The 13,872-nt window shown below is 40.3% G+C and overlaps 2 long non-coding RNA genes across 2 annotated transcripts; both read left to right on the top strand.

The window, feature by feature from the left end:
• The first annotated feature begins 9,697 nt into the window (after positions 1–9,697).
• LOC110224899 lies at positions 9,698–11,135 on the top strand. The gene is made up of 5 exons (XR_002329350.1): positions 9,698–10,138; positions 10,235–10,261; positions 10,349–10,377; positions 10,519–10,629; positions 10,768–11,135. It is a non-coding gene; the product is annotated as an uncharacterized LOC110224899 (long non-coding RNA).
• A 634-nt stretch (positions 11,136–11,769) lies between these two features.
• Positions 11,770–12,576, top strand: LOC110224903. The gene is made up of 3 exons (XR_002329365.1): positions 11,770–12,121; positions 12,199–12,288; positions 12,356–12,576. It is a non-coding gene; the product is annotated as an uncharacterized LOC110224903 (long non-coding RNA).
• The last annotated feature ends 1,296 nt before the right edge of the window (positions 12,577–13,872 follow it).

Here is a 13,872-nt window from a genome sequence, read left to right as displayed (position 1 = left end):
GCTTGAGCTCCGTCAGGACCCAATTTTCTTCTTTTTTGCTTTATTGGTTTAAAACTGGGATCGACGTTTAAATCATGGGTAATGATACTTTTGTCGATTCCGGGCATATCTTTTGCCGACCAGGCAAAAGTATGTTTATTTTCCTTTAGGAATGTTTCCAATTGATCTTTGATTTCTGAATCTAAAGTAGTACCGATTTTTACTTTTCGATCTGGAAATTCGGAATCAATTTCTATTTCTGTGGTAACTTCATTCGAACTGAGACCACTTGGGTAACGCGAGGTGCTCTCTTGCTTCGCGTTTATCATTAATTTCAATTTGAGCTTTAAACGATGTCCCATGAGGTAGCAAGAACGCGATGTTTCCTGATCTCCTCGAATGGTTCCGATTCCTGCAGGAGTCGGAAATTTCACGCATTGGTGATAAGTTGAAGGTATAGCCTTCATTTGGTAAATCCACGGAGTTCCGAGAATTATGTTGTAAGCGGCCGGTCGGTCGAAAACAATGAATTCTACGATCTTTGGAACCCCTGCGGCAAGTACTGGCAGTTTTATGTTTCCTAAGGACATGGAAGTGTCACTTGTGAAAGCTACCAATGGTGCTGGTGGACCGATAATGTCGGCTTTACTGATTCCCATTCTTTGCAAAGTGCTTAGAAATATGAGATCTACCGAGCTTCCAGTATCAATTAGAAACCTTGTTACTTCGAAGTTTGCAACATCTAAAGTTATCACAAGAGCATCGTCATGAGGTCCTGTTAATCCTTGAGTGTCCGAATTATCAAAAGAGATAGAAGGTGTTTGTTCGTTTGACTGAAAACCCACAGCGGTTTGGATTGCTGCTGATTTCTTGTGCCTTTTGATTGATCTGATCGAATCTCGGCATAATTTGGATCCTTCCATAATAACATCGATCCTTTTCTTAGGAATGTTCGGAGTTCCGGGCCCATTGGGCTTATGTTTCTTTTTAGGAGGATTGGATGCTCTCCAGCTGCCCACAGTTCGGTGAGGTGCTTTTTGAGTACGCTACAATCTTTGGAGGAATGCCCGTTTACTCTATAAATATCGCAATAGGCACTCTCATCTCTAACCCAAGTATTAGGAGAATTGTATCTTCCTCTGCTTGGGGAGGGTTTCCCTACAGCATTAGTAGCAGGATTAACTCCGAACCATTTTTGATCTTTTGGTTCGGACTTTTTAGTTGGATTTCCAACGACCAATTTTGCTGGCCGATGCTTTTTAGCGAGGCTGAGCTTTTCTTCTTCTGCCTCCATCCAATTAGTAGCTCTGAATAAAGCATCTTGGATGGTGTTCGGACGATTGACGATGATTTCTTCCCGAAATCGGGATTCATGCCAGAGTCCGTTCCTTAAAGCAGAAAGGGCAGCAGCGTACGATACCCCAGGAATTTTGGCTATCACTTCTTTGAATTTAGCGATATATTTGCGAAGTGGTTCATTCTGACCTTGGGTTAAATTCCAAAGATCTGCATCAGAGGTTGCCTTTTCCATGAACATGGAGTATTGTTTTAGGAATGCGGAGGACAATTCCTTAAAACTATCAATAGTTCCAGGCTCCAACTGAGTGAACCATAGTAGAGCCGATCCGGATAGATTCTCGGAGAATAGTTTGCAATATCCGGCATCTTCCTCGTCTGGTTCTAGATCAATTCTACCAGCAGCGATCTGAAAAGCAGCGAGGTGATTTTTAGGATCTCCTTTACCATCATAAGTTGGTAATTTGACCTTTCGAGAATCCTTGATCCGAAGGTTTGAGATTCTCGAAGTGAACGGTGTTCGCCGAGTTTATTCGATTACTCGATTGATCTCAGGCGCCGAACTGGTCGCCTAATGAAACTTCGACTTCATTTCATCAAGCTCTTGACGAAATTTGACGAAATCGTTTGAAAGGATGACATTAGGATCTTCCATAAGGAGTCCGTCGTTAATAGCAGGATTTCCCTGATTTCGGGGAATTTCATCCCCGGTTGGGTTGGATCCATCTCATACGGCTGCCTGATTGCTAGCACTAGCAGGACGGCCTGCAGGAGGAGTTTGAGTATTCCCGGTCCTGTTTTGCGCGGGAGTCAGGAATAGCCTACGCTGACGCGCTGTTACTGATGGCAAAGTATCTAAACGGCTTGAAACAACGTTCTGCGCGTTTGATAAATCTGCCTGAGTGGTTTGAATTCAACCTCTCACTAAAAGTGGTGTTGGCATCAGCGAGTGTACCAATCTGAGTGGTCAGACTAGCGGTTGCCTGATTATGCGAGGTTATTGCATCGCTCAGAGCTTGCTGATCAGCCATAGTTTCTTGGTTTGAGAAAGAGAGATTTTGAGATTAAAGAGTTTTGCGGTAACTCCCCACATGCGGCGCCAAAATAAGGATGTAGGATTCACACTCGATTGTCTTTAAGTATTTTTGTGGAGAAAAACTCTAAAATCAATGGATGAATATAAGAATTCGAAAGGGAAATTAACCAAGAAAAGAATAAAATAAACGAATTTGGTAAGAACGAAAAAATAAAAAGCCTTGCGAAATTGTAAGAGATAAAGTATGTAGTATTGCTTGATAGTAAGGAGTTAAAGATTGTGTCTCTCCCTAAACACATGCGTTTGAGGTTGTTTTTATAGAGAAAACATGATTAATGCGGCTATTTACTACTCGTAATCATATTGATCTGCATTAATCACATAAGTTACATTTTGACCGAAACGGCTTGAATTTGAACTTGTCGTGGGCTTCACGTGGGCCTTCCGAACTCTTTCTTGCTGACTCCGAACTCCCGTGCTTTGTTTCTACCGTGAGCCTCGAACAATATTCTCCTTGCTTCGGTCTTTCTCTATGCGAACTGTATGTTGAATAAGAGCGAACTCCGTACTGGTAAAGATCGAACTCCTTTGGTAAACTGAATCGAACTCCCAACCGGTCAAGTCCAATAAAGTATCTAGAAATCCGAGAGGATTATTGTGTAATAATGACGTGGACAGATCCAAGTGAATCCTACCAAAAGTGTGTGGGATCCGACCCCAACAGGTACCCTCCAGTCAGCCCCCCAATCATTAGCGGAAGTATTATCCTTGAATGTAAACTTCCTTGGTTCCGGCTCGGAAGGAATATCAAGATCATTTTCGACTGTCACCAGAACTTCTTCATTACTTGTTATATCTGGAAGTGACTGTTCACTTCGAGATGGTTCTTTAATGGGAACCTCTTGATCCTTTAATTTTTTTCTCGACTTCCTTTTAGGAAGTTCCGGTGGTGGAGTAAGTTTGTCCCTTTGCCGGAATTTAATTCTGGAGTTTCGATATGCTCGGCTTCCAAAATGTTATTGTTTCCTATTTCTTCATCTGAAATGCTTCGTGAAGTAATACATTCAACTGGAATAACTCGCTTGAGTTCGGGATCTGAGGTAGAAGCTAGGGCAGCTAAAGCATCTGCCCGAAGTGTTTTCGCCTCGAGGTATTCAAACTAATTCAAATTCTTTGAACTTTCCGGTTAAATTTTTGACAGCCGAAAGATAGGCTTCCATTCGAGGAGCCTTAGCTTCGTAATCTCCAGCGAACTGGTTTACAACTAGCTGAGAATCACAATAAGCTATTATTTTTTCTGCTCCAATTGCAAGAGCAAGCCGAAGTCCTGCTAAGAGAGCTTCGTATTCCGCTTCTTTGTTCGAAGCCGGGAACATTAATCGAAATGATAGTTTGATTATTTCCTTTGTCAGAGTTTCGAGCCTAATACCGATTCCGAACTGGTAAGAGATTTACTTATGTAGAAAATCGGTTTTTGGTCACCTCGATCCTCTCGAACTAGAACCCCACTTATAGAATGATTAGAAACTGAAATGTAAAGATAAAGTTTCTCATCTGATTCAGGTTTTAAGAGAACCGGTGGTGTTGTCAGATAAGTTTTGAGTTGATCAAAAGCTGCTTCGCATTTATCATCCCGCTGAAATTTGTTGTTTCCTTTTAAAATCTGATAAAAGGGGAGACATTTATCGGTCGATTTCGAGATGAAACGATTCAACGCAGCAATTCTGCCCGTCAATCGTTGGACTTCTTTGATGTTTTTTTGGTGAAGGCATTGAGAGGAAAGCGTCAATCTGATTAGAATTTGCTTCTATTCCTCTTTCCGTGACTATGTAACCTAGGAATTCTCCGGAAGGCACACCAAAAGAATATTTAGCTGGATTTAATTTCATTCTGAACTCATTCAGAATTTTGAAACAGTGTTCAAGATGAGTGATGTGCTCGGATTTCTTAAGAGATTTTACGAGCATATCATCGATATAAACTTCCATCGTTTGGCCCAAATGTTTTGCAAACATTTTGTTAACTAAACGTTGGTATGTTGCTCCAGCATTTTTTAAACCGAATGGCTTAACTTTATAACAGTAGATTCCTCTATCTGTTATTAAGGATGTTTTCTCTTCATCTTCGGGATTCATCATGATCTGGTTATATCCAGAAAATGCATCCATGAATGTTAAGAGTTCGTTTCCGGCTGTTTATTCTACAAGCCGATCAATATGAGGGAGAGGAAAGCTGTCCTTTGGACATGCTTTGTTAATGTCAGTGAAATCGACACATACTCTCCACTTTCCATTCTTCTTCTTGACTACCACGGGGTTTGCTAACCAGTCCGGGTATTTTACTTCTCTAATGGAACCAATTTTCAAAAGCTTGTCGACTTCGTCATTGACCGCTTGAGCTCGATCAGGACCCAGTTTTCTTCTTTTCTGTTTTATTGGCTTAAAACTGGGATCGACATTTAATTCATGGGTAATGATACTTTTGAGCGTTAGACGATGTCCCATGAGGTAGCAAGAATGCGATGTTTCATGATCTCCTCGAATGGTTCCCATTCCTCCAGGAGTCGGAAATTTCACACATTGGTGATAAGTTGATGGTATAGCCTTCATTTGATATATCCACGGAGTTCCAAGAATTATGTTGTACGCGGCCGGTCGTTCGAAAACAATGAATTCTACAATCTTTGGAACCCCTGCGGCGAGTACTGGTAGTTTTATGTTTCCTAAGGACATAGAGGTGTCACTTGTGAAAGCTACCAATGGTGCTGGTGGACCGATAATATCCGCTTTGCTGATTTCCATTCTTTGAAAAGTGCTTAGAAATATGAGATCTACCGAGCTTCTAGTATCAATAAGACACCTTGTTACTTCAAAATTCGCAACATCTAAAGTTATCACAAGAGCATCGTCATGAGGTCCTGTTAATCCTTGAGTATCCGAATTGTCAAAGAAAATAACAGGTGTTTGCTCATTTGACTGAAAACCCATAACAGTTTGAATTGCTGCTGATTTCTTATGCCTTTTGATTGATCTGATCGAATCTCGGCATAATTTGGATCCTCCCATAATAACATCGATCCTTTTCTTAGGAGTGTTCGAAGTTCCTGGCCCATTGGGCTTTTGTTTCTTTTCAGGAGGATTAGAAGCTTCGGATTCTTCTTTCTCTTTGTGATAAGACTCCACAAATTCCTCTATATTGAAATTAGCGAGCTCTCCAACAGCCCACAGTTCGGTGAGGTGCTATTTGAGTACGCTACAATCTTTGGTGGAGTGCCCGTTTACTTTGTGAATATCACAATAGGCACTTTCATTTCTAACCCGAGTATTAGGAGAATTGTATCTTCCTTTATTTGGGGAAGGTTTTCCTACAGCATTAGTCGTTGGATTTGCAACGGCTAATTTAGCTGGCCGATGCTTTTTAGCGAGGTGAGCTTTTCTTCTTCTGCCTCCATCCAATTGCTAGCTCGGAATAAAGCATCTTGGATGGTACTTGGACGATTGACGATGAGCTCTTCCCGAAATCGGAATTCATGCCAGAGTCCATTCCTTAAAGCAGACAGGGCAGCAATGTGCGATACCCCAGGAATTTTGGCTATCACTTCTTTGAATTTAGCGATATATTTGCGAAGTGGTTCATTCTGACCTTGGGTTAGATTCCAAAGATCTGCATCAGAAGTTGCCTTTTCCATGAACATGGAATATTGTTTTAGGAATGCAGAGGACAATTCCTTAAAACTATCAATAGTTCCAGGCTCCAACTGAGTGAACCATAGCATGCCGATCCAGACAGATTATCGGAGAATAGTTTGCAATATCCGGCATCTTCCTCGTCTCGTTCTATATCGATTCTGCCAGCAGCGATCTAAAAAGCAGCGAGGTGATTTTTTGGATCTCCTTTACCATCATAGTTGGTAAATTAACCTTTCGATAATCCTTGATCCGAAGGTTCGAGATTCTCGAGGTGAAAGGTGTTCGCTGAGTTTCTTCGATTACTCGATCGATTTCATGCGTCGAACTGGTCGCCTGATGAAACTTCGACTTCATTTCGTCAAGCTCTTGACGAACTTTGATGAAATCATCTGAGAAGGTGACATCAGGATTCTCCATAAGGAATTTGTAGCGTCCCGTCCCGGACGTCTTGGCGTCCGGCGACCATTGACGCACGTTCGTGCCTCTTCTCGGCCGAACCTCCATATTTTTCGCAATTTAACATAGAATTGCCTTTACAAGGCTTAATTCTATAATTGCTTGCTTAGTACCCAGCGGAAGTCTTTCTACCCTTGGTCTAATTCCAACCATCCCTTGTACCGGTTTGATCGTCTTTGTCCCTTAGACTTTAGATCAATCATTTACTCGGCCAAGTCATGCAATTTGTTCGCTAACCATTCTAAGTCTAACGATTGCATATTCTTTTATCCTTAATCCAACGACCAATTCCCAAACGTCTAGCTTAACTAATAAGTTAGATTCGTTTACATACCTTGGCCAACATGCGGATGCGATTCCTCTTCAATCCGTCCATTGATCCTTCCCTTAGCCCTTTTGTTGCCTTATTCCATTCGTACAACGATTCTTAACCAATCGTGTATTGATGGACCAATCTCTATCGTTACTTAGCCATACATCCAACCAACCCCACTGGTCTAAGTCCCTACGATAGAGATTGGGGATCGTACGTTTCCATTGGTTCACGGTGGCCGAATCGAGCTATTGGCTCATTGGTCCACCCATCCTCCATACGTACGCCCCTTCGGTGTCATGGTGGACGATCAAGCCCTCGGCTTATCGAACCATCCATGTTTCCGATCCGGTCGATTATCACTACAACCGCCACGGTTTATTAACCGTTTACCCATCCGGTCCATGGTGATCGGTAAAGCCTTCGGCTTATCGATCCATCCATGTGATCCGAACAATATCATTATCACACCCAAGGGTCCGTGGATTCATCCATCGGATCATCGTAGGCTAGCCCATGAAATCATTCGTCCGTCGGCCTTTGGTTTGCTCACGGGTCCAACATCCGTTTTGTCCACTGGTTCTCACTGTGGACTTTCTCGTTGGTTATCCGTCGAGTCACCATTGGTGTTACCGATTCCTAATCGGTTTTACCATTGGCCATGGCGATTGATACATGAAGGCGGCCGCGATATTAGATCCTTACATGGTGAACCACGTCACCTACCCATTCTCGGTGCTTACTCCCTTTACCGGTGAGATTGCATCCATGGGCGACCCTTGGGTGTGTTCGGTTGCACTTATCCCCGTGCTTCTTCGAAAACCTTTCCCTTATACGCCTTCCCGATTAACTTCCCGTTAACCATATCATCTATCGGTCTATCTTTGGATTCGTCAATACTTCCATATTGACAATCTTAGATTTGCCGATCCATTTCCTTTTCGTGTCCTTCCCTCGACAATATGACCTATAGAACGGACGATCCATCGACCCCATAATCGAGCTATCGATCCGAACCATCAATCAAGTCGTCGAACCCTCCAGCGGTTCTCATCGAATCCTCGATCGAGTAATCCACCATGTTCCCTCGACCAGATCTCCGATACGTATTGCCGGTCATCCCGCCGATCTATACGATCGATCAATCCGCCGATCTAAGCCTTGGTCCGTTTATCCGATCGTAAATAGATCCGATTATACGTCAACCCGACCTGTTGACACGACGATCAATCCGCCTATCCCGGTCGGTCGATCCGTCTGTGCGATGGTCTATCCGAATCCGTCTTCTTCTCCAATCCAATCCTTCCGTCCGACGATCGGTCAGTCCGATCCGATCCGTCCGACGATCGGTCAGTCCGATCTGATCCGTCCGACGATCGGTCTGTCCGATCCGATCCGTCCGACGATCTGTCTGTCCAATACGATCCATCTCTAAGACGATCGGTCCATCCCATCCATCCCTCAATACATTCTATCGAACCGTTGGATCGGGAGGTAGCATGCGCATCAGTTCGGTCGAGGCTCCGAGAATCCATTCCGATTCCGGAGATACTCGCCGAGCCGCACTCCCTTTCCGACCAACACTTCGTAGAGTGTTTTGGGACCCCTTTTGGGTTGTGATGGTGATTGTGAGATGTGTGGACGTCCTCCCTTATATAGGGAGCGAATGGGTGTGTTTCCGAAACATCACATCCGTTCGTTGCACCCTTCCGAAAGGTTGCATCTTTTCGATCGTAACCGTTCGGCCTTATCCACCCTTTGGCCAACGGTAACCGCTCGACCTTACACCTCTTCATCCCGAGCTATCACAGTCCACCAGCTCGAGTGTCAGCTGACCGGACCACCCAGCTGGGTCAGTACTCGATCAGTTCACCGAGCTTGGTTTCGCTGCCGGTCAGCTCACCTAGCTGAGCTAGCTAGTCTTCCAGCTGGTTTAGCTCACCTAGCTGAGCTAGCTAGTTCATCCAGCTCACCTAGCTGGATTAGCTCGGACAGTTTCGTCCGTTCTTTTCGGCTAAGTCTTTCGGTCCGTTTCTCGGCCTTGACTACGCCATTCTTAATCTTTCCATGATCATTTCCCCATGATCACCAGATTATCCCGAAACCGTCTAAGTCATCTACCCTTTTCATGACTTAAACGTTTCATTCCTTCCTTGGGTTAACTTATTCATTGGTCTGTCTCGACCATGATCTAGTTTTCCTAAAACAAACCGGCCCCCTTTAGTATCGCGGGATGCGGGTGTTACAGAATTCATCGTCAATAGCAAGATTTTCCTGAGCTTGGGGAATTTTTCCCCCGGTTGGGTTAGTTCCATCCCCTACGGCTGCCTGATTGCTAACAGGCTGGCCTGTCGGAGTAGTTTGAGTATTCCCGGACCTATTTTGTGCGGGAGTTACGAATAGCCTACGCTGATACGCTGGTGCCCGCACAGAAGGCAAAGTATCTAAACGGTTTGAAACAACGTTTTGCGCGTTTGACAAATTTGTCTGAGTGGTTTGAACACTCGTCAAGGTTTGCTCGATTGAGTCCAACCTTCCACTAAAAGTGGTGTTAGTTTCAACAAGTGTACCCATCTGATTGGTCAGATTGGTGGTTGCCTGATTAAGCCACTACAAGAATAATGGGTTTTTATAGCAGTATAACATAACGTTTGTGGGCTAAATGCTATGGTTATGAAACCACTTTATTAAAGATAGCGTTTGTGTATTTTTAAACGCTGTTATATATTGTAATATTAAAATTTTTTGTCACGTTTTTTCTAAAACGCTTATTAATAGCAGACCGCTAATTTAAAACGCTATGATATGGTTAGGCGGTAATTAAGAAACCCGCGATACTTAGAAATTTTAGAAATTTCATTTGGCTCCAAAAATTTTCTAAGTGTCGAAAGAAAAAAGAGAGAAGAAAATAGAGAAAATAAATTCTTTAGATCTGAAACTCGATATGAAACTTTTGGCTATCTTTTGTTCAAAGAGAAAAAGAAAAAAAAAAAACTTTGGCTATCTCCTCTCTCTTCTTTCTCTCTGAAACGCAGCCCCTTTCTCTCTGTCTCTCACCCAGCCGCTCAATCTCTGTCTCGCGTCTCGCTGTGTCGATCCTCCAGCTCTGTCTCGTTTCCTTCTCTTATACTTTCACATCTTCCATCGTTGTATCGATTTCGTTCCCTCACTCTAAATCCTCAATCTCTGTCTTGATATATCAATCTCAGTCTCGTTCCTCTATCAATCTCTTTATTTTTACCTTTCAATCTCTGTGTTGTTCTTTGGTCTATGTCTCGTTCTCCCACTCTCAATCTCGTTCCCTCTTCTTAATCGTCCTCATCTTCATTGGTGTAAATCAAATTGTTGTTGTCGAATTTGACATATAAGGTGAAATTGTGTTTGAGTTTTCGTTATTTGCTCAGATTTAAGATTAAAATTTACAGAATTGGGTATTAATCCATCGATTATTTTTCTATTTTGCAGGAAGAGGCAGGGAACATCCACTCAAAGGTATTCCCGGGTTTCAATTTGAAGGTTTTTTTTTGTGAGTACTGAGTAACCGATTTCTAACTGATATGTATTTGACTGTGATTGTAGTTGATTTTCGCACAAAGGAGAACTATCAGGTATGTGAGATGTGAGTGAATAACTATGACATTACAAAGTAGAATACTATGTATAAGCAACGACATGAGACATATGGAATGGCTTGACTTATATTGACTTACATAAAAATGAGTTTAATAGATTGACTTTTTGATGTGCAGATGCTTTTATTTCCAATTGAAATAGAGCCAAGTAAATATTGGCTTAATAGAACTAGTCACGAGCTGCAAAACTACTCCTTGGAGTGGTGTTCTGTTGAAGCCATAGCCAGCGTAATTTCCTAACTCTCTATAGTTATATGTCTTCCCTTTTGTAATGTGGAATTTTGCAGCTCTACTTCATTGATTTTAAAATGGGAAGAATCAACTGTGACAACAGCTTGGACTGATTTGGTTTTGGTTATTATGCAGGACGGTATGACACTATTGCACCTTACTGTATGGTACTCAATTACTTCGAAAGGAGATCAAAAATATGTTGCCTTTAAGCAGGTTGTAGAGCAACAATTATGGGAAGGAAGAAAAAACCAATCAACTTATTCCATCATCTTCTCGCCTAACTCTACTCTCTATAATCACAATTGTAACATCTCAAGTATTATGAGTCCCTAAAAAATAGTGCTAAAAGTCTAACCTACCCGAGCCACTACATTGTATTCTTATGTGATCATCAGATTTTTGGGGGAATAAATTATAGTTTGCATGTGTATATTGATCGGAGATTCTTGAGATCGAGAATCAGTAAAATAAGCTTTAGTATAAAGTTTTCATTGTGTAAATCTCTGTCACATGTACTCTTATCATCTGTATAAATAAAATATTTCCAACAATCTTACAAATATAAATTAATAATACACAAAACATAATTAAAACTACAAATAAAATAAATTTTAATTCATCATTATTCATATACGTTGCATAGTTTGTTAATAATATACTATCAAATAATTTTAAACCAGAAAAATTGGTGTTTGAAGATTGTTGGAAATATTTTATGTATACAGAATTAGTTATATTTTATATCGATATATATACATGTATATATAAAAGTAACAACAATCTTACATATATATATAGTGATTCCGAACACAAAATTAAAATATATATACAAGTAACAATGGAATACACAATTAACTAATGTATCATATAATAAAATAATTATAATAATGTCTCATAGGTTATAATTTGTAAATAAAATTTCAGTGAAAAGTTTTTAATGCTTTTTATTGCATTTTATTTTGTTAATTGAAAACTAGTGAAATGTGTTTCAAGATTGAACCCTATACCCTAAAACTAGTGAGGATTTTAATGACATTTTTCCCAAACCAAAACCTATGTATTTGTTTTTTTTTTTTTTTGTCGTAAACCTATGTATTTTTTTACTTAGTATTTTGTTCAGCGCCATGTCATCGATCCCTGCCATCTATGGAGCAAAGTAATACAAACCGTCCGATTAAAAGATAATCAATGGTCAATATGACAAGTACACTACAGATCCTTGTTTCACCTTCTCTTTTTTCACAATCATCTCTCATCACCGAACAATTATCATTTTCCTTCAATCCTCTCTTTTGTTTATTCATCTCACCCATCGCTTCTTATTCCTTTTCACTCGATTAGTGACAACTCACAGTTCTCACTCGAGCTCCGACAATATTCCTACAGACTCAACTCACATTTTTCTCATGATTGACTCAAATCCTCCATGTCTCTCATACGATGAAGAAAGCCGACTCAACTCACCGTTCTCTCAGAATATGTCAAGGTTTCTTTTCACCATATCTTCTCTCTCTCTATCACTCTAGATTTCTGGATTCTTAAAATAGTAGGGATTTGTTGCAGATAGAAGAGATCTGATCAAGGAATTAAGAAGTGGTCCTTCGATGGGCTTGCGGCGATGGAAAGGGCAAATCTTTTGTGTAGCATATTAAGGTCAGATTAAGCTTGGATCTATGTGTATTTCTCATATCTTGTTGCTAATAGTTTGGTACTTTTGCAGGTTTTAAGTTTGAGAGGAAGAAAGACGCACGGTAGCAGTTGTAGAGGGAATCTCTTACTTTCTCGTGACCTAAGAATCACACAAGAGTGTGATCATCAAAACGCATAGCAGATGATCGTGAAGCTAACTGGGCCTCATTTGCACCACTCGGCCCGTATCCAGAAAACCAATTTGATCCAATTGACTAAAGCTAAATCTTATACACAGTTTGGTTTCAATTCGTGTGTTTAAAGTACAAGAGTTCTACTGATCAATCTTTAATATGTACTTTCACTTTTTAATTCTGTATTTTTACTTTGTAATATAATTTTTTATATTAAGATTCATATATTATAATAAAATATGATATTTTTAATGTCAATTTATCCAAAAAAGTAATAAATACTAAATTAAATATAATTAAAAATTAATAAACTGAAATAATGTATATAATTTGTACAAATACTTTATTAATACAATCTTGTATAAAACAAAAATATAGATAAATTAATATAATGCTATAATAAATTAATAATAAACATAACACTGCCTAAAACGTTGTTAATAATATTATTAATAACAACATAACAACGCTATTATATTATATTTAATTGTATTTAATAAAACGCTATTGTATAGAACAATAACATAGCATTAAGAAAAAACGCTATCTAAAGTGTCTAACCTATTATGACGGGCGCAGAAATAGCGCTTGTCAAAACGCTATAGAATCGTTAGATAGCGTTTTTCAGATGCTACGAAAAGCTCTTTTTCTTGTAGTGAGCAAGGCGATTGCATCGTTCAATGCTTGTTGCTCAGACATAGTTTCTTGGTTGGGAAAGAAGGATTTTGAGATTAAAGAGTTTTGCGGTAACTCCCCACAGGCGGCGCCAAAATGTGGATGTAGGATTCACACTCAATTATCTTTAAGTATTTCAGTGGAGAAAAACTCTTAAAATCAACAAATGAATATGGGAATTCGAAAGGGAAATTAACCAAGAAGAAAAAGTAAAGAAATTTGATAAGAACGTAATACGTAAAGCCTTGCGAAATAGTAAAGAGGGAAAGTATGTTGTATTGCTTAATCGTAGTGTGTAAAAATCTGTCCCTCAAACACATGCATTTGAGGTTGTTTTTATAGAGAAAACATGATTAATCTGCTCATAATCATATTGATCCGCATTAATCATGTAAGCTACAATTTGACCGAAACGGCTTGAATTTGAACTATCTTGGGCTTTACATGGGTTTTCTGAACTCTTTCTTGCTGACTCCAAACTCCCGCGTTTTGACGCTACTGCGAGCATCGAACAATACTCTCCTCGCTTCGGCCTTTCTCTATGCGAACTATATATCAAATAAGAGCGAACTCCATACTGGCAAAGATCGAACTCTCCTAGTGGACTGAATCGAACTCCCGACCGGTCAAGTTCAATACTTATAACAAAATATCTTGAATTCCGAGAGGATTATTATGTAATAATGACGTGGACAGATCCAAGTGGATCCTACTGAAAATGTGTGGGATCCGACCCCAA

Source organism: Arabidopsis lyrata (genome assembly GCF_000004255.2).
Source record: "Arabidopsis lyrata subsp. lyrata unplaced genomic scaffold ARALYscaffold_1, whole genome shotgun sequence".
Lineage (NCBI taxonomy): Eukaryota > Viridiplantae > Streptophyta > Magnoliopsida > Brassicales > Brassicaceae > Arabidopsis > Arabidopsis lyrata.
The sequence above is the reverse complement of the archived record's forward strand: the minus strand, read 5'-3'. Positions and strand labels throughout refer to the sequence as shown.